The 24,753-nt window shown below is 47.6% G+C and overlaps 1 protein-coding gene across 13 annotated transcripts in view; it reads right to left on the bottom strand.

Annotated features, from left to right (window-relative positions):
* Nucleotides 1-24,753, bottom strand: part of ARAP1 (ArfGAP with RhoGAP domain, ankyrin repeat and PH domain 1) — a 720,258-nt gene that overhangs the window by 400,458 nt on the left and 295,047 nt on the right. The window contains exon 1 of one of the 13 annotated variants that reach the window (XM_069203783.1): nucleotides 20,462-20,826. The exons of 11 other annotated variants lie outside the window; for them this stretch is intronic. The gene's annotated coding sequence lies outside the window, so the exon portion shown is untranslated. Of the gene's footprint in view, nucleotides 1-20,461; nucleotides 20,827-24,753 lie in introns of those variants that run through there. One more of the 13 variants, XM_069203782.1, reaches the window with a different exon arrangement.

The following is a 24,753-nucleotide window of genomic DNA, read 5'->3' as shown; positions in this document are numbered from 1 at the left end:
CAGCATACACTGTTATAGTGCAGGCACAAACTTCCAACATTCATGGTTTATTCTGTGGGTTGAGAGACGATGGGTATAGAACACAGTGTCAGCTTCATGAAAGTTAAAAGTCCATCACTTCAGAGGACCAATAACATAGTAGGTTCTTTGTGGTGGGACTGAATATTAGGATGAAGAGAACTGACTAATGCTGGAAAAAGTTTTAAAACCCAGGAACCCTTAATGTAACCTTTACACTGCAAAGTGTAAGCCATGTTGGATGGGTTCAAAATGCTAGATGAACAGATAAGAAGGCCAACCAAGTATACTGCTAGAAACGTGCCAATGATATATTGGAAAATATTGTTGTGTAAGATCTGGGAAGCAGGAGGTGCATTTGAGAGATCGCACATCATACCCAAGTACTCAAAATGCCGGCAGTTAGTCTTGAATATGTTCTTCCATGTTTTGCCGGCACAGGTGTGTACAAGACTCCAGAAAATCCAGTTTAATGAAAATCAATGCATCCTTTTACAGGTGTTTTAGATCTGTTATTAGTCAACAGGATTCCTGGGAATTTCCCTGTGGTATCTCAGCTACGAGAAGTAAACTGATAACCGTTATAAAGCTACTGATGCATTAAAGTACCTGGTTCAGTGGTATGCAAAACATCCTTTGGGTCATCAGAGAAATGAGGAAATTCCCAAAATCATAATCTATGTGACCAGTGATGGGGTGTTTCACATCGACATCAATTGTTAGGGACAATATTTTCTAGACTGAACCTGAGGATACTTTTTAGGTAACCAGGGAATTCTGAAGATCAGGTTGAAGTTGGAGTCGTGGATAAGATTAAAATGTTTAAGCACCAGTGAACGAGGCAAGATAGTTTCATATGCCGTGGCCTCAGAAGCCACACATGACTTCCTTTAGCTCAAGCTGCATCAGGTTATGCCTTTGAGAGCATTCAGAAGGCGTGGGAGCTTGGAGATCCATGTGATTTCCGGATGCTAAAGAATCTACAAAAAAATTGGTCGTCATCACGTTCTTTTCTTCTTTAGAGGAGGTTGGTGGAGGTCAATTGTTAAGCACTGGATGAGTCCTAAATTGTCTATGTCTGAAGGCTTTTAAAGTTTTAAAAAGATCTGGCTACTGTGACTGTAATTGTACTTGCACACTTGAAGAAATTGATGATCTCAGGAAAATGGGACAGGCATACATGGAAAAGCAGAAGACAATAATTCTGCCTTCAAAGGGTGAATCGTTGTGAGCAGAAAGGAGGAAGTTTGACGATCCAAGTAGGTTTGTGGAATTCCAATCTCTTAGTCTTTGAAGTGGTAAGTGATGATTGACAATCTTGAAGGCTGATGATGGGTCAAAACAGGAGAAGTAGTGACACACTTTCAGAATCTTCAGTGTTCTTCAGCTCACCCCAGATGGCATTTATCACAAATTCAGTAACTCTCAAGAGACAGAAAACCTTTTGTGTGTTTGTCAGACAGGAGGCTGTATTATTTCAAGAAACCAGATTTGAGCAAAAGCTGTCTTTTCAAAGACCTTCTCTGAAATGTTCCATTTCATTCTGGCCCATAGTTTGCTAGGTTCAATTTCTAAAGCTGTTGAGTGCTCTAACACTTTTGCTCTATTTGTTTCCCAAATTATTTTCTAGTTTAAAATGAGTGTGAACACAAATGTATTTATTCTTACTGTCCTGCTGTGATACAAGCTTGTTAAGCACAGCACCTATAAGCACCTCCTGTGAGGCTTCCTTTGTTGCAAAGCTGCAGAAGATGAGCAGATGGTCCCCTCATTGAAGCTTGCCTACTTCTGGGGACTGGTACTCAAGCTGCCAACCTCAGGAAGATGGAGACGGAAAGCAGGAGCTGAGGGTACTGATGCGGTTACCTTTCTTGAAAAATGGCTGCGGCAGGAGGTTGCCCCGGGTCTGCTTACCCCTTTCTTTGCCTTGGCGAGGGACCATCGGGTGCCCTCGAAACCAGTCGCGGTGGGATGGCCCCCCCGAACCGTGGTGGCTAAACTGCTCCACTATAGAGACAGAGACATCCTGCTGCAGTGAGCCAGAGAAGCTGGTCCCTTCTGAGTGAACAATGGAAAAGTGACCCTCTTCCCGGACTTCACTGTGGAGGTACAGTCCAGGCGGGCTTCCTACGTGGCGGTGAAAAGGGCTATGAGGGAAGCGGGCATCCAATACTCGCTCCTATTCCCGGATAGGCTGAGAGTAATTCTGGAGGGCCACACAATTTTCCTTCAAACGCCGGAAGAGGCTTGGGAGTGGCTGGAGGCGCACATGGCGAACAGCGGCCCGGTGCCCCGCTGGGACTATTGCACCGGCAGGACCACAGGAGAGTGAGGAGGAAGCGGAACAGAACAAGAATGAGGCCAACGCCAGCACAGAAGGAGCTGGACAGACAGGCGGCCTTGGAGGCAGTGGCGTCGCTGCAACAGGCGACCTCGGTGGACGCGGCTAGCGGAGGTGAGTCAGATCACCGATCCCACTCCATGGATTCAGACTCCCATTACTCTGATGCGGCTCCAAGAGTGACTCCCCGAACGGCAGATGATCTGTGACGAGACTTACTGAAGCGCATTGACTCCTCACCTGGGGCTTCTGTCTGGGCCCGCAAAAGTCCCCAGCCCAGATTCTCGACCGCTGTTTACTGAATGGCGAGAAGTCTATAGGACTCAATGTTATTGCCATGTTTGCTTTGTATATGCTGGGCAACCGCCTGTTGCGGTATTGCCCAGGGAAGTGGGAGTTGGGGATTACGGTTTCCTTATCTTAAAATGCGCAGGAGCTTAGCTATTGCAGACCTAACATTTGCAGTGGTGCGTGTAGGACATGGGGTGGTGCTGAGAAATGTACATCACGGCGGGAGGCGGCCGCCCTTTCCCGAACTGGTTTCCATCCAGCGATGGACTACAAGCTGATAACGTGGCACATCTGGGGGATGGGGTCACCTGTTAAACGCCACAAGATCCTGGCATACCTAAAGAGAAGAGGGGCACATATTGCACTGCTCCAGGAAACGCAGCTCATCGCTGGGGAAGTAGACAAGTTAAGGCGCAGATGGAGGGGGTAGCTTGTCGCCACAACGGACTCAGCGTTTGCAAGAGGCGCTCTGATCTGGGTGAGAGCTGGAGTCCCATTCGAACCCCTCTCTGTAGACTTGGACCCTGATGGCAGATACGTTCTGGTGGAGGGCAGACTACAGGGTAGACTCATAGTGCTGAGCTGTGTGTATGCACCTAACCAGGAGCAGACCCCCTTTTGGCAGACCTTCTCCGGGCGCTTGGTCAGATCCTTGAGTGGGCGATTCCTGATTGGGGGGGGACTTTAACTGCGTACTAGACACTGAGATGGATCGTTCCCTTCCACCCTTGCCTAGGGCAACAAGATGGTGAAATATCTCACTGACTGGTTGGCGCACTGAGGGTTACAGGACGTCTGGCGGGTGCAACATCCCCGTGATAGGGATTACTCCTATCCAGGACTGCACCAGCTACACACAAGAATAGATCGGGTGCTGTGCACTGGTTCCATCACCCACAAGATCGTAGGCTCAGAATACTTAAGCTGTAGTTTATCCGACCACAGCCCGTTGCTTATCATCCGGCAGGGTGTGGGAGAGAGAGTATCTACGCCCTCGGCTTCAGCCGAGGGCCCTGGAGGATCTGGTGTATAGGGAGGGACTCAGATCTCACCTCTCAGAGCATATTAGTGCTAATAGAGGCTCCACCACATCACGCTGTGTGGAGTGGGAGACTTTAAAGGTGGTGATACGTGGTCACTGCCTGGGACAATCAGTAGGGGTCAGACGTATCCTGTTGCGTGAAGTAAACCAACTGGAAAAGGAACTACTTGATAGAGAGGTGGAACAGGGCCCAGATCTGACCACGCAGTGTAGACTCCACCAAACGTGGGAATTGTTTAATCAAACGTTGGAACGGCTATGATGCCATGATTACCGGCAGCATATGATGCCCATACAAGAAGAAGAGGGCAGATCGGGCAGGCTGCTGGCCTGGCTGGTGCGGGCAGAGGGGGGAGTACTCCTATCACGAGTGTACGGGGGGCAGAAGGGGAGCACGTCTATGGCCCGTCTGAGATAAATGACGCCTTTAAATCCTACTATACATCCCCCTATAGCCAACCTGAGCAGAACCTACCGCAATCGTTAGACCACTACTTATGGTCCCTCCCTCTGGTCACACTGCAGCCAGAGGATCGGGACCCTCTGTGGGGGGGGGACACTCACCCTGGAGGATGTGAAAAACGCTATTACACAGTTAGCCGCGGGCAAGGCACCAGACACGGACGAACTCCCCATGGAGTTCTACAAGACATATGCGGACCTCCTGGCTCCTTCACTAGCTGATCTCTGCAGAGGCTTAAGATACGGGCATTTTACCTGAGACTCTGTGGGAAGCAGTAGTGGTTCCTCTGCCTAAGACCAGATCACAAGACGCGTCGGTGACTGATTTTAGGCCCTTATCCATGCTGAACTGCGACTTCAAAATCCTTAGTTAAGCCCTGGCCAATAGACTCCTGCACCATGTTCCTCACCTCATTTGTGAGGACCAGAATGGTTTTATACCCGAGCGTAATACCTCTCTGAACCTGAGACGTCTCTTCACACTTCTACACCTACCACATGAGGAGCGGCACCCCGGGGCCATGCTCTTATCAGTGGACCTCGAGAAAGCATTTGATTCTGTACGGTGGGATTTTCTGCCGGCAGTGATGGCACCAAATGGGGTTGGTTGAGAACTGAACTGGATACGATGGGTTGAGCTTTTGCACTGTCTCCCAGTGGCGAGAGTACTGGTGGGCGGGATGATATTGACCACTTATCCAATATTCCGTAGCACCAGATAGGGTTGCCCTCTCTTGCCTCTGCTATTCGCGTTGGCCATTGAGCCTCTGGCGGTACAGTCCCGAGTGGAGGGGTGCGGTAGAGGGGTGCCATGGGTTCGCAAGGAACACATTATATCACTATACGCAGATGACCTACTGATTTACCTGCGGGATGGTGTGTCGGGGATTCCTAGGGCACTCACTCTACTTGAGGGATTTGGTGACGCGTCTTGTCTCCGGGTGAATAGGAGAAAGACATAGGTTTTCCCACTGACTGAGGGCGCAGACCGTCCCTCCTCCTGTCCAGTTGATATTCCTTGGGCTCCCCATGTTTTTAAGTATTTGGGCATACAGGTCTTCCATGATCCACGTGATCCCTGCAATGGGAATCTTGGCACAGCGCTCCGATCCCTATGATCCTGTGTGGCGTTTTGGCGCTCCTTAAGGCTCTCAATGATGGCCCGCGTGGCATTGTCCAAAATGATTATGTACTATACTACTTCACCAAACTCCCAGTGACTATACCAGCAGCCTGGTTTAGGGACCTGAACATGCTCCTTAGGGGGCTCCTGTGGGATGGGGGTCGCCAACGGACATCCCTTTCCGCCCTCCATCGACCCACGTTGGATGGTGGGTTGGCGGTTCCAGACTTTGAGCTATATTATATGTCATGCCAACTCCAGTGGGTGGCTAGATTGCTGTCGGGGAGGCACCGGCTGGACCTGACCGTACCACGTGGTGTGATCCACTCGGACATCCTCCTAGCCAGCTTGCTCAGCGCCAAGTCTGTCCTACCTAAGCAGACCATTTTGCTGATGGTGGCCCTCTCCTGTTGGTGAAGATGTCTGAAGCGCACTGGAATGACGGTGGTTTACTCCCCTGGGATACCACTGACTGGAATACCGTTGGGGATACCGGGACGCACCTTGACACAAAGTTGGATGAGAGTCTGTACCCAGGCGGGGGTGCTGACCCTGGGAGACCTCTTCAGCGAGGGAATCTTGTGCTCCTTTGTGGAGGTAGTAGAGGAGGACGGGATTCCGGGGGGGCTGTTTCTGATGTATCGGACACTGCTTTTGGCCGTGAGGAGACTATGGCCTACTGTGAATGCCAGAGACACATACCATACTGCACCTTTTACTGACAGCGGGGGAAGACTCACACTTGATCACCAAACTTTATGGGGCTCTTACCGCAGCTACCCTGCCATCTTTACAGACTCTGCGGACGAAATGGGAGGAGACAGTGGACAGGGCCCTGACAGACGTGGAATGGCAAAAAGTGTAAGTGTATCCCCGGAGAGTTTCCAGAAATACACGCTTTTGATACATTCAGCATAAGTTTGTACATAGAACGTACCTCACTCCGCATAGGCTCAGAATAATATATGGTGGAGAGCCAGGAGCTGTCCCAGATATAGAGCGGTAGACCTGGATTTCCATCATATGGTTTGGGAGTGCCCTGACACACAGAGATGCTGGAAGGGAGTACTGGAGGACCTGGAGGGAACCCTTGACACACAACTGGACTTAGACCCCTACCTGTGCCTGCTGGGTTTACATGCAAGGCCAACCTCCAACAGAATGGGCAGTAGGTTCCTGGACCTCGCTCTGGTTCTATTCCGGTGGCGGATCACCATGGCCTGGCGATCCTCATTAGGACCGCATTTAGCGGACTGGAGGCGGGGTGTGTCGGTGTCGGCTCAAGCCGAATTACAGACGCTGCGAAGAGAGGAGGATCGGGGAGTTAGGACACCACCCTTGGCACCACTCTGGAATGAGATATTGGAAGACTGGGAGGCTCGGAGGTGAGAGCCAGGGGGGGGGAGAAGAGACTAGGGAGGACGAGATGCCCCTGGAGGGGGAACGAGGTGACGCTTAGGGGGAAGATGACGGAGCGGGAGAACACAGAGGGTCACAGTGCACACACACAGGAGACCTCACTATTCTTCTACATGAGGGTGGAACATAGGACCAACTATACTGGCACTACTGTATCTGACCCGATCATTTGACATACTTTGGGGCAAGCTGAGTACAACCAGGACTAAATTACACCACTACATCAGGATGGGGGATGGGCGGGTGCCAAATTTGAATCTCCCGGATAGATAACCTAGTTATGCATGTACAACTTAGTCCCACCGTGCCAATGCCTAATATTTCAGCGCACTGCTTAGATGTTTATTTTACAGTTTTCTTTTTTTTCTTCTGATTATTGACCAAGTTAAAGGTTTATATGGTACTACTTGAGAAGATATGGGAAACCGAAAGACCGCACTGTAAAACGGCCAATGGAACCAAGCATGGATAGGATGATGTAGGGTACATATTGCCTGACTGTATAAAGTCCATGAGAGGGGCGGAATAACTAAGGTACTGTTTATCATCCAATCATATTACAATGTATAAATCCGGATCGCCACCCTGTGTTGAGGGACCCACTTATGTACCGACTGTTAATCAATTACAGAAATACCAATAAACAAAGTTTTTTTAAAAAATGGAGATGGAAAGCAAAGTAAACATGTCAGTGAACGTAAGACTTACAGCAGTGTATGTTTAGACATATCTACCTGCAAAATACTAGACATCAATCCAGGCTAATCCAAAACTGATAAGTGTGTTAAGTGTTCATGATGGACTGGGTTGAGGAGCATCTCAATAGGGGATGCGATCATAAACTAACAGGAAAACCAATTGCAGCAAGCTCATAGACAAAGCACCAATCCCTATGAGTACCTAATCATTTACAGGAAACAAAGTATACACATATGCTAATTTTTAGTCACCATGGGCGTGCAACCTCACCAAGGCTCCTGCTGCATAAAAAGCTTCAAGACTAAATAAGCCCTACTGAAAGAAACTCAAAAGGCAGTGCACCGCCATGCAAGCACACACTCTTGTTTTTCTTTCTGATTTTTATATCTAACACATTATTTTCTGACTTTGTTCTTTTAGCTATAGACATTGGGTAATATCCTGTATCCCTCTGTCCTTTGAAGTATGGACATATCTGTCCTCACATGCTCATTTATTAGAATATCTCCAAAAAAATGTTTCCATTGGTTCACCTTTCACTTGGTGCTTCCTTACACATCCCTTTCAACTTTTGCATGACAAATGTTACTTTATAATTACATTACTTTCAACGTGTGCGCACCCGGATACACTTACAACCCTTATGCACTTACGTCCTGGTATACTGTACTCGACATCGTGTTGGTACGTAGTATTTCTTCTATTTACTTTCTCAATTTGAACCTTATTTGTCTCTAAGTAATTGGGTTCTTGGAACTGAGTGTATATTGCATACATCTGTTTCGTGTTGCATTACAGCCCTGAAGAAGCCCCTCAAATGAGCGAAACGCGTTGGCTGTCCATGTATTGTACCATTTGCTTCATTTACGGAACTGTCAGAACAGAAGGCTGTCCATCCATTGTACTATTTGCCTTACTTACGGAACTGTGAGAACATAAAGCATTGGATTTGCAAAGAATCATTAAAAAGAAGTTTATTTCGTCTGCACTGTTGGAGCACTGGACTCTCTTGCTACTTTACACAACGTGTGAGCTTGCATGGCGGTGCACCGCCTTTTGAGTTTCTTCCAGGGGATGCGATCATGTTGGACTAATAACATGAAGTAGCGTCCATCATGGGAGTCTCAAAGTATTCAAATGTGTTGGTCTAGTGAACCAGAGTGCACCATTGCAGTTTTACTGCTCCACCAATGCATGCGTCAAGGTGGTCCACCTCTACCATCCAGCCGCCGCTGGGGGAGATAGGAGAGGATGGAACATGGGATTCAGCACACTCATCAAGAAGAGGTGAGGATGTGATTAGGGGCACTGTGGCTGACACTGGGTCAGGCAAGGAAAAGTGGCTGTGATAGGAGTTAGAGGGACAGATGAAGGACCAATCAGTCGAGAACACGGATCAAACAACATGACCCATTCTATCCAGCCTGCCACACTACGCAACCTACTGTAATCAGTCTAAAAAAGGTGAAGGTAGTGGTAAATTAAAGCTGGGAAAGGGCCAGCCTCGCATCCTAGGTGGGAAGCAGTGCACTCAAGCTGCCTCATACAGCTGGAAATGCAGAACAAAGTGATCAATGAAAGCCAGTTGGAGTACCAAGCTTGTAACCCAAATGACCTGTAAGAGAACTAAACCTACAGCGGGCATTCTATTTTTCCCCCTGAAGACATTGAGTCGCGACATAGGAGGCACTGATGGTGGAACTCTACCATAATTATATTCAAGTACTCAATAAAATAGGTTTACACAAGTAGATATGATAAGCACGTTCTACAATTAGTAGAATTTCAGTGTTCTTTTTCTCACTTACTGCATATATACATACATATATATAGAGAGAGAGCGAGAGAGAGAGGGAGAGTGCGTGAGTGTTTTACATGTTAAGGTGCCTGTTATTGCACAAAGTGCAGTGACATGAAACCCATATTTAACAGGCACCCTTAAAATATGGAAATTATTTCAACGATACCTGAGAACTATGAATAATATTTCACAAATGCCTGTCAGTTATGGGTCTCTTCATTATAAATACAGCCCCAAACCACTCTGCACGGGTCTTCAGTCATTCATTGTTTAAATACCAGTGTACTAATTACAGTAAAAACAAAAATTGGAAGATTCTAGCTCAAATGAGTGTCCTCCGTTTCAACAAGCTGTCACTTCTTCAGAAATAACCTGTTTTTAACAAAGCCAGTGTGTTTTCTACAACTCTAAATTTTTTCTACCCAAGTATGTCTCTCATTTTTAGGTCACGCGTAAGCGTATGACCTCTTATATACATTTAAGTATAATTTGTCTGTGATCTTTCAGCTATTTTGTTTGTTAGTTTCAGTATCATTTAAAAATCCTTGCTTGCTAGATGGCAGTCATGCCTCTTTGTCCCTCCTTCTTCAGTGTGGGAGCAGGGGCCAACTACTGTATAATTTTGCTTTGTCCTATTTATCCTGCATGTAGGGGACTTTTATTTTTACTTAGTTTCCTACTTGTGTCCAGGGAAGCTTCTTTTTTGATTTTCAGAGCATTCTTGCTCTGAGTTTAGCTCAGCTGTAAACAAGGCTATAAATCAGGCGTTATCTTGGTCACATTTGGTCTTTGTGGTCTCTCTGCACCCTCTCTCAGCTGCCTGCCTCCCGCCCTTCCTTGGCTTGGATTTTCTTTACCGAGTGTGCCTGCCTGTGGTCCCCGGTGCTGACAGCAAGGGCGGAGGATCACTTGTTGCCTAATGTTACCACTTTAAGAATTCCCACACTCCAAGAACACGCCAGACCTTTTACATTTCACTTGTGTTTTCAAGTGGAGATATAATCAGCTTGTAAGATACACTGCTGTCAGCATGAGCAAAGCAGGGACATGCTCTCCTTCTTTAAAAGTCAATTTTAAATTGTGGAAACTGCCTCTGTGCATGCTACTAAAAGAAATGATGTTGTCTGGGTCACAATTAAATATTTGTGTCCCCTGTTTTTTAACTTTGTAAGCTGATTGCAATATAGGACAGGAGCGACAGTCTGATTAAGCACAGGGACAGAAAAACAACGTTTTCCAATGAAATACATGTATTTTATGTTGCTTACAATACATTCATTCAAAGAAATACTTTTAATTAGTCCCGCAGGAATCTATTTTCTCTAAATGGAACATCTTAGCTTATGTCTCTTTTATTTGCACATTCTCTTGAAACATACTACTTAGCAGCGGACAGATGTAACAGTGCATACGTGTTCTCCAAACACAGGTACGCAGGACCAGCCTGTGCACAACATATAACAGCCAAGGTTAGCTGTAAGAAAGAAGGGAACAGGAGGTGGAGAATGGAAATGAACCTTGGAATTTCAGCATCTGCCACAAACATTCTTGTTAAAAATTGAGTGTTTGCAAAGGAATACAAACTTTCAAGGGGATGCATGAATTTTAGCTACAAATAAAATGTCCTTGATGGCGCTGGAAAACGGACATTTCAAAGGCATGCAATAAAAACCACGCAGCAATAAAACCTAATGTGCGGAAACAGATGAAAGTGACAAAAAGCCATACGCCACGCGCCGTCAGCGTTCTAAAGCAGTTTTCAGCTGCAAAATGGTGGCTGCATCGCAGACTTACAAAAACAGAAGAGTGGCCGTAAGGAAATCTTTCAGTGGCCTGTGAAACCTGTTCAGTGAGCTGCTCACAGTGCAGAGCTGGTTAGAATACTCTAAGGCAGTGGTTCCCAACCTTTTGACTTCTGTGGACCCCCTCTTTATCCTTACTGGAACCCGGGGACCCCCACTGAATCATAATTGGAATCTGGGGACCCCCCCACTGAGCCATACTGAAAGGTGGGGAGCTAATCTGTTAATATTATATAATTTTCTAAGCAGTCGCGGACCCCCTGAGGAGGTTTTGCGGACCCCAGGGGTCCCCGGACCAAAGGTTGGGAACCGCTACTGTAAAGTACGCACTGGCACTCATCCATGCAAATGCTCTATTTGCCAGACATTTTTTTCCAGTACCACATGTGGTGCCCCTGCGGTATCTTGTGGTGGCGTAGATGGTTCTTCCCTGCGCACCGCCTCCAACCAATCTGACTTTGCCACATGTTGGCGTGGCTGGCAGAGCTAAATGGGTTAATTAATTCCACACGCAACGGCAACACAGAAAGGGGCAGAGGGCCTCAGCTTCACATATATATATATATATATATATATATATATATATATATATATATATATATATATATATATATATATACTTTAAAATCTCCCCAAGGCGACACACTCCGATGTTAGGGACACCACCTCAGGCCACAAAGCCTGGTTTTATGAAAAATTACATGACCTCTCATAGGGTCATATGTTTATTATCTTCAGTATGCTGTTCCCACCGAGGGTACAATACCAACACACTGAGAGAAAACACAAACTGGGTTTGGAATCACTGATAGTTGTCTTACAAAATGAAATCACTTCTACAACTGATGCCATGAATAAGATTTAAAGGGTCTGTGTGCGCCTGCATGGGTTCGCAAGTTTGTTTGTGTGTGTAGTATATGACTTTTGTTTGGATGGGTGTTCATATGGTTTCTTTGTGCACTTGTGTTTTGTGGGGGTGTCTGTGACAGAGGGAAAGGAGGCTCCTTTAGTTTATCTTACATTATCACAGCATATACAAAAAAGACATCATTGACCTAGATGCCAACATGCAAACTATTCTCAGCTCTCGTGCCCATGGCTAAACAAAGGAATACAATTGCCACACATCTCTTTTTAGGGGTGAGCGCAAAGCGCTCCGTCCCTCTTCTAATCTCTCTTTAGGGGGATTTTAACCACACCCATGTTATGTCAATCACTTTCACTGGTTCGTGGGCTTGCCTTTTAAAATCCACTTGCTTTCATTTGTGATGGAATGCATACATCATGCCTTTTCCAGTGTTTAGCCCTGCTCTAGAGCACCGGTAAACTACTGGAAACATACGAGGCTCCATGTTTTCTGTATGGTTTCTGGACTACTTTTTCTCTTTATTTCGCAGCGCGATCGCACTGTGTTTTACACAGCACAATTGCCCTCGTTTTTTGTTTTTTTTCATTTAATGTGGCAAGAAAAGTCTGGTTAGAAGTCTACAATGCTAATAGCTCTAACTTGATGGAATGCGAGACCCGTTGCATTGCAAATGCTTGTTTAGGATGTGCTTATATCAACATGGCATGGAGGCAGGCAAAAAGAAAGCATCTGGCCTGACAAGCAGCAGAAAGTGTGGTGACAACATACCTCTGTTAAACAATTCAACATACACAGAGACAGCAGCAGCTGTTATCACTTGACAGAATGTGCAATCGTCTTAGATGTCAAATAGGTGACTTGTTAGATGGAAATCGAAGGGCGCCCCTTTCAAAATGCAAGACCAGCTGCATAAATGTGAACACCATATGCCCGTGCTCTAAATCTATATATACTGTCTTCTTATAATAAGTATGAACATTTCCTTCACTTAAATGGTTACAACTTTACTCTAACTGCACTATTTTTAAAGCACCACACAAAGTGAACATCCTAGGGCTTGTCAAGAAAGACCTGGGTTGCAATATTGAACTCAGGAGTTAACAAGTAAATGAAAAGCCAATACTACCCTGGGCTTTGTCATTTTTTATTTAAATTTGATTTAACTCTGCGTTACAGCACTGCACCTGTGTTATTCTCCAAACTGCACTAGTGCGACAAAAATCCTTAGAGCATACTGGGTATTTTGGAAAGTGTACGAGATGGCCTTAAACTAACTATTCGAGATGGCAACAGCTATGAAACTGGATTTGGACATGGTTATTGACTGCTGTCTGAAGATAGAGCAGAGGAACCATGCCAGTCTGTTGGACCTTTGTGCCTCTCGGTTGACATTAAAGGCCTTTCTTCTGTCCAACAATGGGACTCCAGTTCAGACAGACAGTATGACACTACTACAGCTTTAAAGTGTTCATTTCCTATTCAGTGATGGTGGGGTGGTGAAAGTGGTAATGTATTGGAATTATCGTGGCAGAATTAAACTAGGATGCTAAATGGCAATATTTTTATTTTTTGCTGCAGAGAGAGGAAGAAGGTAAATGGAAGTGCTTTAGTTACATGCAGGGCCACTGGAATTATATGGCAGAAAAAGACGAAATTATGAGGCAGGGTTGACCTATTTATGTGGCAGGAGAAGTTTAGTTATGAATTTACAATGCCAGTAGCTCTAACACAGGCAAAGGTGAGACCTGTTGCATTGCAAATGCTTGTTTTCCATACAGGCAACCAAACTGGATAGCTCAGAACTTCACGGACTGTTTTCAGCAAAGCTTTGCCAGTTGAGAAACACTTTTCAAATCTAAGAGCCCTAACATAAATAGGTAGCTTAACATACATTACAGTAATATGTGCATTATTTTCGTATATTCATAACTTAGGGGGTTTTGAGCAGAAGAAACACGAATTTAGTGGTTAAACACGGCTGCAAGAAAGCGCTCCACAGTAGAAGAGCTACATGAAACACTATTGACATGAATAGATTGAGCAACCACAGGCAGGCAGGGGGCGTGGAATGCAGGGGGCTGTGCACAGAGCTGGATCTGCATTCCTGGCCCTGGTTCTTGTTTGCTAAATGCCACTTTGGCTCCGCATGAATAAACATGAACGAGGAGGAAGGAGAGAGCTGGGTTAGGCAATACTGGAAAGCCTCTGACCGCGCGCAGAATAACTGTTTGTCCCAGTCACTGGACTCCTTTATTTCATCTATTTCATGTATGTTTGGGATGGCTCGCGCCCAAAGAGCTGCTACGGTATTTCACTGCAAACAAAGCCCTGAGCTGCCCGAAGCTCCGAGCTGCCTGACCGGTTGTGCAAATAACAGGGACTCGATTGTGATATCAATGCGCCGTTATAGGGCACAGCGATTCTAGAAAGTACCACGTGACACAGAGGCCCGCTGCACCATTGAGAGTGAGAAATAGGGGCCCGATTAGGAGTTTGGCAGACAGGAACACCCTCCCGCCTAACTCCCCAACGGGGTGGTCGTCACCGTTCAGGCGACCGCCCCGCTGGCCCCATTAGGACTTTCCCACTGGGCTGACCGGTCAGCCCAGTGGGAAAGTGGTGGCAGCATGGTCGCCAACTCGTAATAGAGCCGGCGGCAATGCTGCCGTACGCAGGGGACATCAGCACCCTCGAAATGCGCACTGTCTGCTGTGGTTCAGACGACCTCCCCGCGGGCCACATTAGGACTTTCCCACTGGGCTGACCAGTGGAAACCAAGGTTTGCTAAATGGCAGCATGGTCACGTAACAGAGCCGGCGGCAATGCTGCTGTACGCAGGGGGCATCAGCACCCTCGAAATGCGCACTGTCTCCACAGCAGACAGTGCATATTTCGAGGGTGCTGGGCAGGGGGACCCCTGCACTGCCCGTGGCATGGGCAGTACATGGACCACCCTGTGGCTCCCTGCACTTGTTCTCTGCCAGCCTTTCCACGGTGGTGAAACCGCTATGAAAAGGCTGGTGGAGAAAAAGATTGTTATCAGCAGGGCGGCGCAGAGTTCAGAGCCACCTGGCGTATTGCAACCAGCACCGCCGTCAGCCTGTCGAGCTCTAGGATTCTGGCAGAGACGGCGGTAGGTTCGCGGGTCTGCCTGCCATCCTCGTAATGTGAAGGTTGGACCGCCACAACCGCAGCAGTCCGACAGCCACCACGGCATTGGCGATTCTTGGACCGCCAATGTCGTAATATGTCCCTAAATGCCTAGTAGAACACACGGTGGACATAGGGGTAACACAGGCCCCTTTCACATTCTGCACTCCCGTCCCACGTCCCCCGTAATTTTACTGTACACCAGTGGGTGGAGAAAAGGAGGTGGAATAGCATTACCACTGTACAAAAGCGATATCTGGCCCATTAGCAATTTGTAGAGGGTCGCAAACAGACCGATCTCACGCATATTAATGTGGTATGTCGGTATTTGTTACCCACCAGGATGCGTTTAAAAATGTAATAAAAGAAAAGTGTTTTTTTTTTTTTTTAGAGTAACCATTCTCAAACAGGAAGACTCCTTCTTATTTGCAAATGGGTTTCCACCAACTTAGAGCTGGCAGTAAAGTGCAAATGTTTGCAACCGCATTTCAAACAAAAAACATTTGTACATACCAATGCGAACTGATATTTGGAAGGGACGCCCTAAACACGCCCCTTCTAAATACTGATTCGCAAACGCAAATTGCAATTTGGGCTTTGTACATGACAAAAAGGCATTTTTGTGTTCGCAACCGTCCCGATTCTGCGAATTGGGCCATTTGCAAAAGCAAAAATGTGGGGGACACTTTGTATTCGTTGCCACTGGAGACTGCTGAAGAACTAAAGGGGCCTAATCTGTGCAGTTATGGGGGAGGTCAAAGGGTGTGTGGTGTCACTTCCGCTACACCTGTTGGAGGGCAGGGAACTAGTACTTGAGGGCAGAAGGTAGCCAGCTCCACTTCAGGGGACCCCTAAACACAGAACCTCTCGGGATAGCCTTGCACCGAGGCCCTGCGACCCCACAGAGAGAGAGGGGGGGGGGGGTGCAACAGGCTCGCACCATACCATGTTTAAGTAAGAAACGGAATTAAATTATCAGAAGACAGAGTAAGGTAAAAGGATAGAATGGCGAGATGAAAGGTGGAGCAAAACAGAGAAAAAGAACATCAAATGAAATGAGACAATATGGCAGAATGTGAGATAACCATGGAAGAAGAGAGAAAGTAAAATGAAGGGGAAAAATTAAAGGAAGAAGGAGAAGTAGGGATAGGTGAAAAGAAGGAAGACAAAATAGCAAAGGGGAGAAGGCGAGAAACGATGAAGCCAGGGGTTAAGGAAGGATGCATGAAACAGAAGACAAGCTGGAGAGAGAGAGAGAGAGAGAGAGAGAGAGAGAGGTAGGTAGGTAGGTGTTGGGGCAGAGGAGAGCGGCGGTGACAGCGTACGGCACGCGCTGCACTTTCCGTGCAGGACAGGGGAGGGCACAGCTCAGGGGCTCGTGGGTACTGGGCACCCTGAGAGCCACAGCTCTGAGCAGAGGCTGCCAGTCAATGCGAAGAGAAACCTCACCCCGAGCAGGGCTCTAAATGGGAAGAGACAAGTGCGGGCACTCACTCCTTAGAGCACCTGCTTGTTCTTAAGAAGTGCGGGCACTCACTCCTTAGAGCACCCGTTTGCTCGTGAGAAGTCCAGGTACTCTCCCGTTAAATATATTGTGGCAGTGCTCAGAAGTGCAAGCACTCTCCCATTAAATGTATTGCAGCAGTGCTCAGAAGTGCAGGCACTCTCCCATTAAATGTACTTCAGTAGTGCTGACAAGTGCGGGTACTCGCCCATTTAAATGTACTGCACTAGTGCTCACAAGTGCAGGTGCCCGCCAGTCAAATGTACTGCAGCAGTGCTCAGAAGTGCATGTACTCTCCCATTAAATGTACTGCAGTAGTGTTGAGAAGTGCAGGTACTCGCCCATTAAATGTACTACAGCAGTGTTGAAAAGTGCAGGTATTCTTACATTAAATGTATTGTAGCAGGGCTGAGATGTGCCAGTACTCTCCTATTAAATGTACTGCAGCAGTGCTGAGAAGTGCCGGTACTCTCCCATTAAATATATTGTTGCAGTGCCCAGAAGTGCGGGTACTCTCCCATTAAATGTACTGCAGCAGTGCTGAGAAGTGCAGGTACTCTCCCATTATATGTACTGCAGCAGTGCTGAGAAGCGCAGATACTCTTCCATTATATGTACTGCAGCAGTGCTGAGAAGTGCAGGTACTCTCCCATTATATGTACTGCAGCAGTGCTCAGAAGTGCAGGTACTCTCCCATTAAATGCACTGCAGAACTACTGAGAAGTGCAAGTACTCTCCCGTTAAATGCACTGCAGCAGTGCTCAGAAGTGCAGGTACTCTCTCATTAAATGTACTGCAGCAGTGCTGAGAAGTGCTGGTACTCTCCCATTAAGTGCACTGCAGCAGTGCTGAGAAATGCAGGTACTCTCCCATTAAATGTACCGCAGCAGTGCTGAGGTGTGGGTACTCACTCTCCCATTAGATGTACTGCAGCAGGTCTGGTACTCAAAATAAATGCACTGCAGCAGTGCTGAGGTGCAGGTACTCTCCAATTAAATGTACTGCAACAGTGCTGAGATGTGCAGGTACTCTCCCATTAAATGTACTGCAGTAGTGCCTAAGAAGTGCAGGTACTTTCCCATTAAATGTATTGTAGCAGTGCTACAAAAGTACTGGTACTCTCCCATTAAATGTGCTGCAGCAGTGCTGAGAAGTGCAGGTACTTTCCCATTAAATGTACTGCAGCAGTGCTCGTACTCAAAATAAATCTACTGCAGCAGTGCTGCGGTGCAGGTACTCTCCCATAAAATGTACTGCAGCAGTGCTGAGAAGTGCTCGTACGCTCCCATTAAATGTACTGCAGCAGTGCTGAGAAGTGCTGTTACTCTCCCATTAAATATATTGCAGCAGTGCTGAGAAGTGCTGGTACTCTCCCATTAAATATATTGCAGCAGTGCTGAGAAGTGATGGTGCTCTCTCATTAAATGTACTGCAGCAGTGATGAGAAGTGCTGGTACTTTCACATTAAATTTACTGCAGCACTGCTGAGTAGTGCTGGTACTCTGCCATTAAATGTACTGCAGCAGAGCTGAAGTGTAGGTACTCTCCAAATAAATGTATTGTAGGCGTCCTGACAAGTGTCTGTACTATCCCATTAAATGTATTAAATATTGCAGAAGTCCTGAGAAGTGCCGGTAGTCTTCCATTAAATGTACTGCATCAGTGCTAAGAAGTGCAGGTACTCTCCCATTAAATGTACTGCAGCAGTGTTGAGAAGTGCAGGTGCTCTCCTATTATGTGTTACAGCAATGCTGAGAAGTGCTGGTACTATCCCATTAAATGTACTGCAGCAGTGCTGAGAATTGCAGGTACTCTCCCATTAAATGTAATTAAATGTACTGCAGCAGTCCTGTAAAGTGCTGGTACTGTCTCATTAAATGCACTGCAGCAGTGCAGAGACGTGCAGGTACTCTCCCGATATGATGTGTTGCAGCAGTGGGAAGAAGTGCAGGTACTCAGTATCCAAGAGTACCTGCTTGTTGCTCACAAGTGGCAGTAGTCTCTCATTAAATGTACTACAGCAGTACTGAGACGTGCTGGTACTCTCCCATTATAATGTGTTGCAGCAGTGCTGAGAAGTGCAGGCATTCAGTATCCCAGATTTCCATGTTTGTTGCTCAGAAGCAGCAATATTCTCCCATTAAATGTACCACAGCAGAGCTGAGAAGTGCAGATACTCTCCCATTATAATGTGTTGCTGCAGTGCTGAGAAGTGCTGGTACTCTCTCAATAAATTTCCTGCAGCAGTGCAGGGACGTGCAGGTACTCAGTATCCAAGAGTACCTGTTTGTTGCTCAGAAGTGGCAGTATTCTCCCATTAAATGTACAGAAGCTGTGCTAAGAAGTGCAGGTACTCTCCCATTATAGTGCGTTGCAGCAGTGCTGAGAAGTGCAGGTACTCAATATCACAGAGTACCTGTTTGTTGCTCAGAAGTGGCAGTACTCTCCCATTAAATGTACTGCAGCAGTGCTGAGAAGTGCAGATGCTCTCCCATTATAATGTGTTGCATCAGATCTGAGCAGTGCAGGTGCTCAGTATCCCAGAGTACCTGTTTTGTTGAAGTGGCACTATTCTCCCATTAAATGTACTGCGGCAGTACTGGGACGTGCAGGTACTCTCCCATTATAATGCGTTGCAGCAGTGCTGAGAAGTGCAGGCATTCAGTATCCCAGAGTTCCCTGTTTGTTGCACAGAAGCAGCAATATTCTCCCATTAAATGTACTGCAGCAGTGCTGAGAAGTGCAGGTACTCTCCCATTAAATGTACCGCAGCAGTGCTGAGAAGTGCAGGTACTCTCCCATTAAATGTACTGCAGCAGTGCTGAGAAGTGCAGGTACTCTCCCATTAAATGTACCGCAGCAGTGCTGAGAAGTGCAGGTACTCTCCCATTAAATGTACCGCAGCAGTGCTGAGAAGTGCAGGTACTCTCCCCTTCAAATTAAAGAAGTGCAGGTTCTAAGTACCGGGCAGCGCCTGCACATGTAAAGCACTGCCCTTGTGGAAACAAAGCTCTACCGCTGTGGTATACACGAGAAGCGCTTTCCTGGAAATGACAGCAAGCGCTAGCTGCCTGCACAGGCGATGCACAGTTTCCACATTCCCTCTGTCGGGGTCACTAAGGAGAACCGGGAATATTCCTTAACTTGTACATGTGCAGGCGGTGGGGTCTCGTTCTAGCTGTTACAAATGTCAAATACGGCAAAGGAGCCCGAGTGCTCTAATCTAATCCCAGCTTCCCCACTGCACCAAACTGTGCGATCCAGGGCAACAGCATAATTTATCTCCAGGCATACCAGACGTTTTGCAAGGGCCTAGGTCAAAAGTGTCATGCAGGGGCCTTCAAAAGCACAAGTACCCGTTTCTAAATGCAGCCACTCGTATTTATCGACCTCAAAAGGATGGAAGGCTGTCTCAGCCCTGTCAAGATGTCAACCAGGAACATGCGGCTTCACACAGATATCAGGCGCAAACGCCCTGGTTTATTGTACTCGCTATGCATAAACTGTCCTCACACAAGCCTTCCTCAGATAAGAAGTAGTGACAACGCAACACAGTGTATGATGAGTATAGTATAGCAACACATCAGTGTCATGTAATAATGAGAATATACTACCACCGAAGGGCCGCTCCCACTGCCGTGCCAGTCCGTACCGCTGTGTATACCGTGTCACTGATACCCAAGTTAACTGTATTTCACTTATCGACATCAGAAGGATAAAAGGCCGACTTAATCGTCTCGCGATTTGAGCCCGTGTTAGTTTCGCACAGATCTCCGCAGCAAGCACTTGACTATCCGAGCTACCTAGCAGGGGTACACGAGCCGTCGCGACCTTTAATGAAGTCTGGCAACAATAGAAGATCAAACCTTGATTTAAATGAAAAACCAAGAAACGCAGAAGCAAAATGAGACATAAGAACATTCACAAAAAGCATAACCTACCGGGAGAGGTGATATCCGGGGATCCCTCGCCTGCGCCGGGCAGAGCAGCTTTCCTCCAGCGGTGCTCTCTGCCCCTCCAGCGGTGCGCCCTCCCCTCCACCCCCAGGCTGTGGACCTGCCCTCCCGGAGAGCGGTGCGCCCTCCCCTCCACCCCCAGGCTGTGGACCTGCCCTCCCGGAGAGCGGTGCGCCCTGCCCCTCCACCCCCAGGCTGTGGACCTGCCCTTCTGGAGAGCGGTGCGCCCTGCCCCTCCACCCCCAGGCTGTGGACCTGCCCTCCCGGAGAGCGGTGCGCCCTGCCCCTCCACCCCCAGGCTGTGGACCTGCCCTTCTGGAGAGCGGTGCGCCCTGCCCCTCCACCCCCAGGCTGTGGACCTGCCCTCCCGGAGAGCGGTGCGCCCTGCCCCTCCACCCCCAGGCTGTGGACCTGCCCTTCTGGAGAGCGGTGCACCCTGCCCCTCCACCCCCACCTGCCCTCCTGGACAGCGGTTCACCCTGCCCCTCCACCCCCAGGCTGTGGACCTGCCCTCCCGGAGTGTGGTGCACCCTGCCCCTCCACCCCCAGGCTGTGGACCTGCCCTCCTAGACAGCGGTGCGCCCTGCCCCTCCACCCCAGGCAGCCGAAGACGGAACCCTGCAAACAATGGCTTTCTGTCTGCCTGGCGGTGCCTATTTTAGGGTTTTTTCTAAGTCTAGCGACAACAAAAACACGACTTCCTGCTCGGTTCACAACTTCCTGAAAGGCTCGGAAGGACGATGGTTCAGTACCATTTACTAACAAAAGACTAACAGGGGAGTCCAACTGCAAAACATAATTGATGCATCCACCCCAGGGGCCTGGCGACCTTCTCCGCCAGCACGCGGGGGCAGTTATCAGTGGTGCAGCAGGTGCAGTGGCGCCGGGCCACAGGAGCGTGAGAGGCCCACTGCACCCCAATTCTAGCTGCCTCTTACTAGTTTACCAGAGGGCATGGGGTATGTAGGGGGCCCAAGTTCCTAGTGTGCATCAGGGCCCCTGGCAACGCTGCTACCACTTTTGCAGTCCTGGACTTTCATTTCACACAACAGTGCAGTTTCGCAGCTGGGGTCGTGCTTTGGCTCAAGTGGAGCAAACTTGGAAATAATAATTTGTGAAATAACAGTCCAGTTTTCGAAATACTATGTCCCATCTGCAGAGAGCGCACAAGCAACAGTATTTACATCCGTCCAAAAATGTAAAAAAATGATCCTGCAAGGTTTTATTCCATCACACGGTGTCACCGCGTGTCACAAGATCTCCGCACAATTAAGTGTAGATATCACACGGTGAGCACACAGTGATCTAGAAACCACTACAGAGTAGGTCTGCAACTATCCCACGGGGAGTCTGCACTTTTAAAATACCGACCACATTCTGAAAGCTGCCCTTTAACCCGTCGTTTGGGGGTTTTGGGGGGGAATCGCTATACAATTGTTGCGATACTGTATTCTATTGGTAATCTCTAGTTGAAATAGATTTCCTGGGGTACTTTTGCAATTCTTTGTGAATCCCATGAAAGTCTGAAATTTACTCTAAAAAGCAATATTTTGGAAGAAAGTTACGGATTTTTCGGAGATGCACATTGTGACTTGAGCCAAGAGGCCATGTTGACCTGTCAGTAAATCAGCACCACTCCTAGCGCCTGGAGTACCGCCGGCAGTGCCAAAGACAATGACTGTTATAGGATTAGCCACAGAGGAATCTGGGCAACGACTGTAAACTCCACTGCCCAAAAGGAACCTGGCCTTAAAGCAACAACAACAGAGTGATGATATCCTGAAAGCAAAGGAAGGGATGCCAGACATCAAACACAAGTGTGTGCAATAACCAAAGTCAAAAGAATTAGGACAGACGGGAAACTACCCTGAGATGCTCTCAGGAACATGTGCCTGGCCTGGCTGGGGACTCTCTGCGCTTGAGTGGAGCCCCATAAAGGGCTGTACCTGTGAAATACCTTGAAGAGGTCAAAGGATCAAAGCAGGAAAACGTAAATTATATGGTTTAACAAATTATGGGGCACATGTACAAAGGCTTTTTATGGTCGTAAACGGGCCGATTAGAAGAATTGGCCCGTGTGCGAACGCAAAAAGGCATTTTCACATGTACAAAGTCCTATTTGCGATTCGGTAACCTATTACCGAGTAGGAAATTGGGTTTGCGATTCGGTATTAGGAAGGGGTGTGTATAGGGAAATCCTTACAAGTACAGAATCGTAGTGGTATGTGTGAATGTTTTGCGAACAAAATGCGGTGGGACCTCATCCCATTTGTGGATTTTTTTAAGAGCAGGCTGTGGTCCGTGGGACCACTGCCTGCTCTCCAAAAAATGAAAAGAAATCTTTTCATTTTTTTTTAAATGCATCCCCTTTTCCTTTAAGAAAAAAAGGCTGCATTTAAAATAAAAAAAAGATTGTTTTATTTAAAAGCAATCACAGCCATGGTAGTCTGCTGACCCCAGCAGGCCATCATCCTTTTGATTTTAGTGATTCTGAATGGGTCGCAAACCAAGACTTAACTCTTTAGTATTCAGGAGGTAGGTCTATTTGCAACCCACCGAGAATCTCAAAATGTGTCAAAGACACATTTGTACATTAGTGTTTGCGATTACCAAATAGCGAATCGCAAACATTTGCTAGCTGGTAATCACAAACGATTACCTTTGTACATGTGGCCCTTTGTCTACCAGAAAAATCGCCCGCTTTCAGGACAACATCAGACTGCAGACCAAGACGTTTAAAAAACAGAAAAAAAAAACAGACAATAGGCTTTTTCCATTTAAACACCCAGGATGTAGAACAACATCCCTGCATCCATCAGAACCACCCCCATGCTGCTCCAATTTAGGAGAAGATTGAAGATTCACTTCTTTAAAGAACACTGCATCACAATTCATTAACCATCCACAACCCAGCTTCCTCGGTTTTACATGTTGACTTTGTGCTTGTCTCTGGCTTTGTACAGTTGGCTTGGTTTGCTCTGTAGAAATACTATATACATACATCTAAGAGACAGCAGTGATGCAGAGTAAGTCATGATTTCTGTACTTGCCCTCCCCTGTATTTACTTCTTTTGTTATCCTTTGCCCATTTTCCACCTATGTGTTCATGCATGTTCTCAAACAAGGCCTGCGTGGAGCCTAAGGTGGTCACTTAGTGATTGGTGGGCAGGCTGCCATCTTGCTGCTGCGTTGGAGGCCCTGCATCGGCTGATTTGGTCCTGACCCATAGACCAGATTTAGAATCCCCCGCCAAACATTTGGCCAGGTGCAATCCTAGTGGGGGGACCATGTCATGGAGGGCCGCCCAACGCTTTTTACTTTTCAGAAAGAAAGCAAAAGAAAGTAATGTCCTTAATGCACTGGGGGATTTCTCTCAGCGTGTCGTGCACATGGTGATCACAGGAAGGAAGGATCGGTGTCGAAAGACCTGCCTTAACTAAGGCGGGGCTTCCAAAACTGTAGCGATCGTGGTTCAGCACCAGCTTTGGAAAGCCAGCAACATGTGTCCAACAGCAGAAACAGATATATGCAAACTAAGCACCCCCGATATTATAAATACGGCGGGGAACCAGAAGTGGGGCATTCAGGAAACCTGCTGATTCATGGGGCCACGTTGTTCAAAGTCCCTGGAAGCGCAACGGGCATTTGCACCCACTTTGCGCATCCCCAGGGCTCTTTCGTATTACAGAAGGGGCCGCAGACGCTTGTACGGCCCTTTGTGTCATACACACATACAGCACCGGAGCTATCATCAGAGGGCTTTCCATCACCCGCATTTGGGCATGGCCCCATGCAAATGAGTGAATCAGTTTGCCCTCGTGCCTGCACTGCATTATACATGCGGGCGCAAAGGGAAAGGTTTCAGGAGGCGCCCCGACAGTGGGCCAGAAAATGGTGGCACGCTGTCAGTGTCCCCCCTGATAGCAGCCATCTGGAGGGAGTGAAGGGAGTCCTATGGACCCCCCCAGACACTCCGTTGCAGGCGGGTGCAGTCACTCACCGTACCCACCTGCAAGGGGATCTCTCATCCCTCTTAAAAGTGCAGGCGGGTCCACCTGCTCTGTGAAACATGCAGTGGCTGCTTCAAAGATGCGGCGTATTTTCACTTGAATGCACTGCCGCCAGGGGAGCACGAGTTTGCAGGTGCCGTGGGGGCAGCACATTTATTCTAATATGGCGAATTCTCTTTGTTTGCGCCAGGTGCACCTTTTGATAGGTGCGCCCAGCGCAAACAAGGAAAATGCCCCTTGTGTGTTATACAGCCCCTGGTGTGCTGT

The sequence above is a fragment of the Pleurodeles waltl genome, chromosome 8 (genome assembly GCF_031143425.1).
Source record: "Pleurodeles waltl isolate 20211129_DDA chromosome 8, aPleWal1.hap1.20221129, whole genome shotgun sequence".
NCBI classification, from domain to species: domain Eukaryota; kingdom Metazoa; phylum Chordata; class Amphibia; order Caudata; family Salamandridae; genus Pleurodeles; species Pleurodeles waltl.
This window is presented reverse-complemented; position numbering and strand designations above follow the sequence as displayed.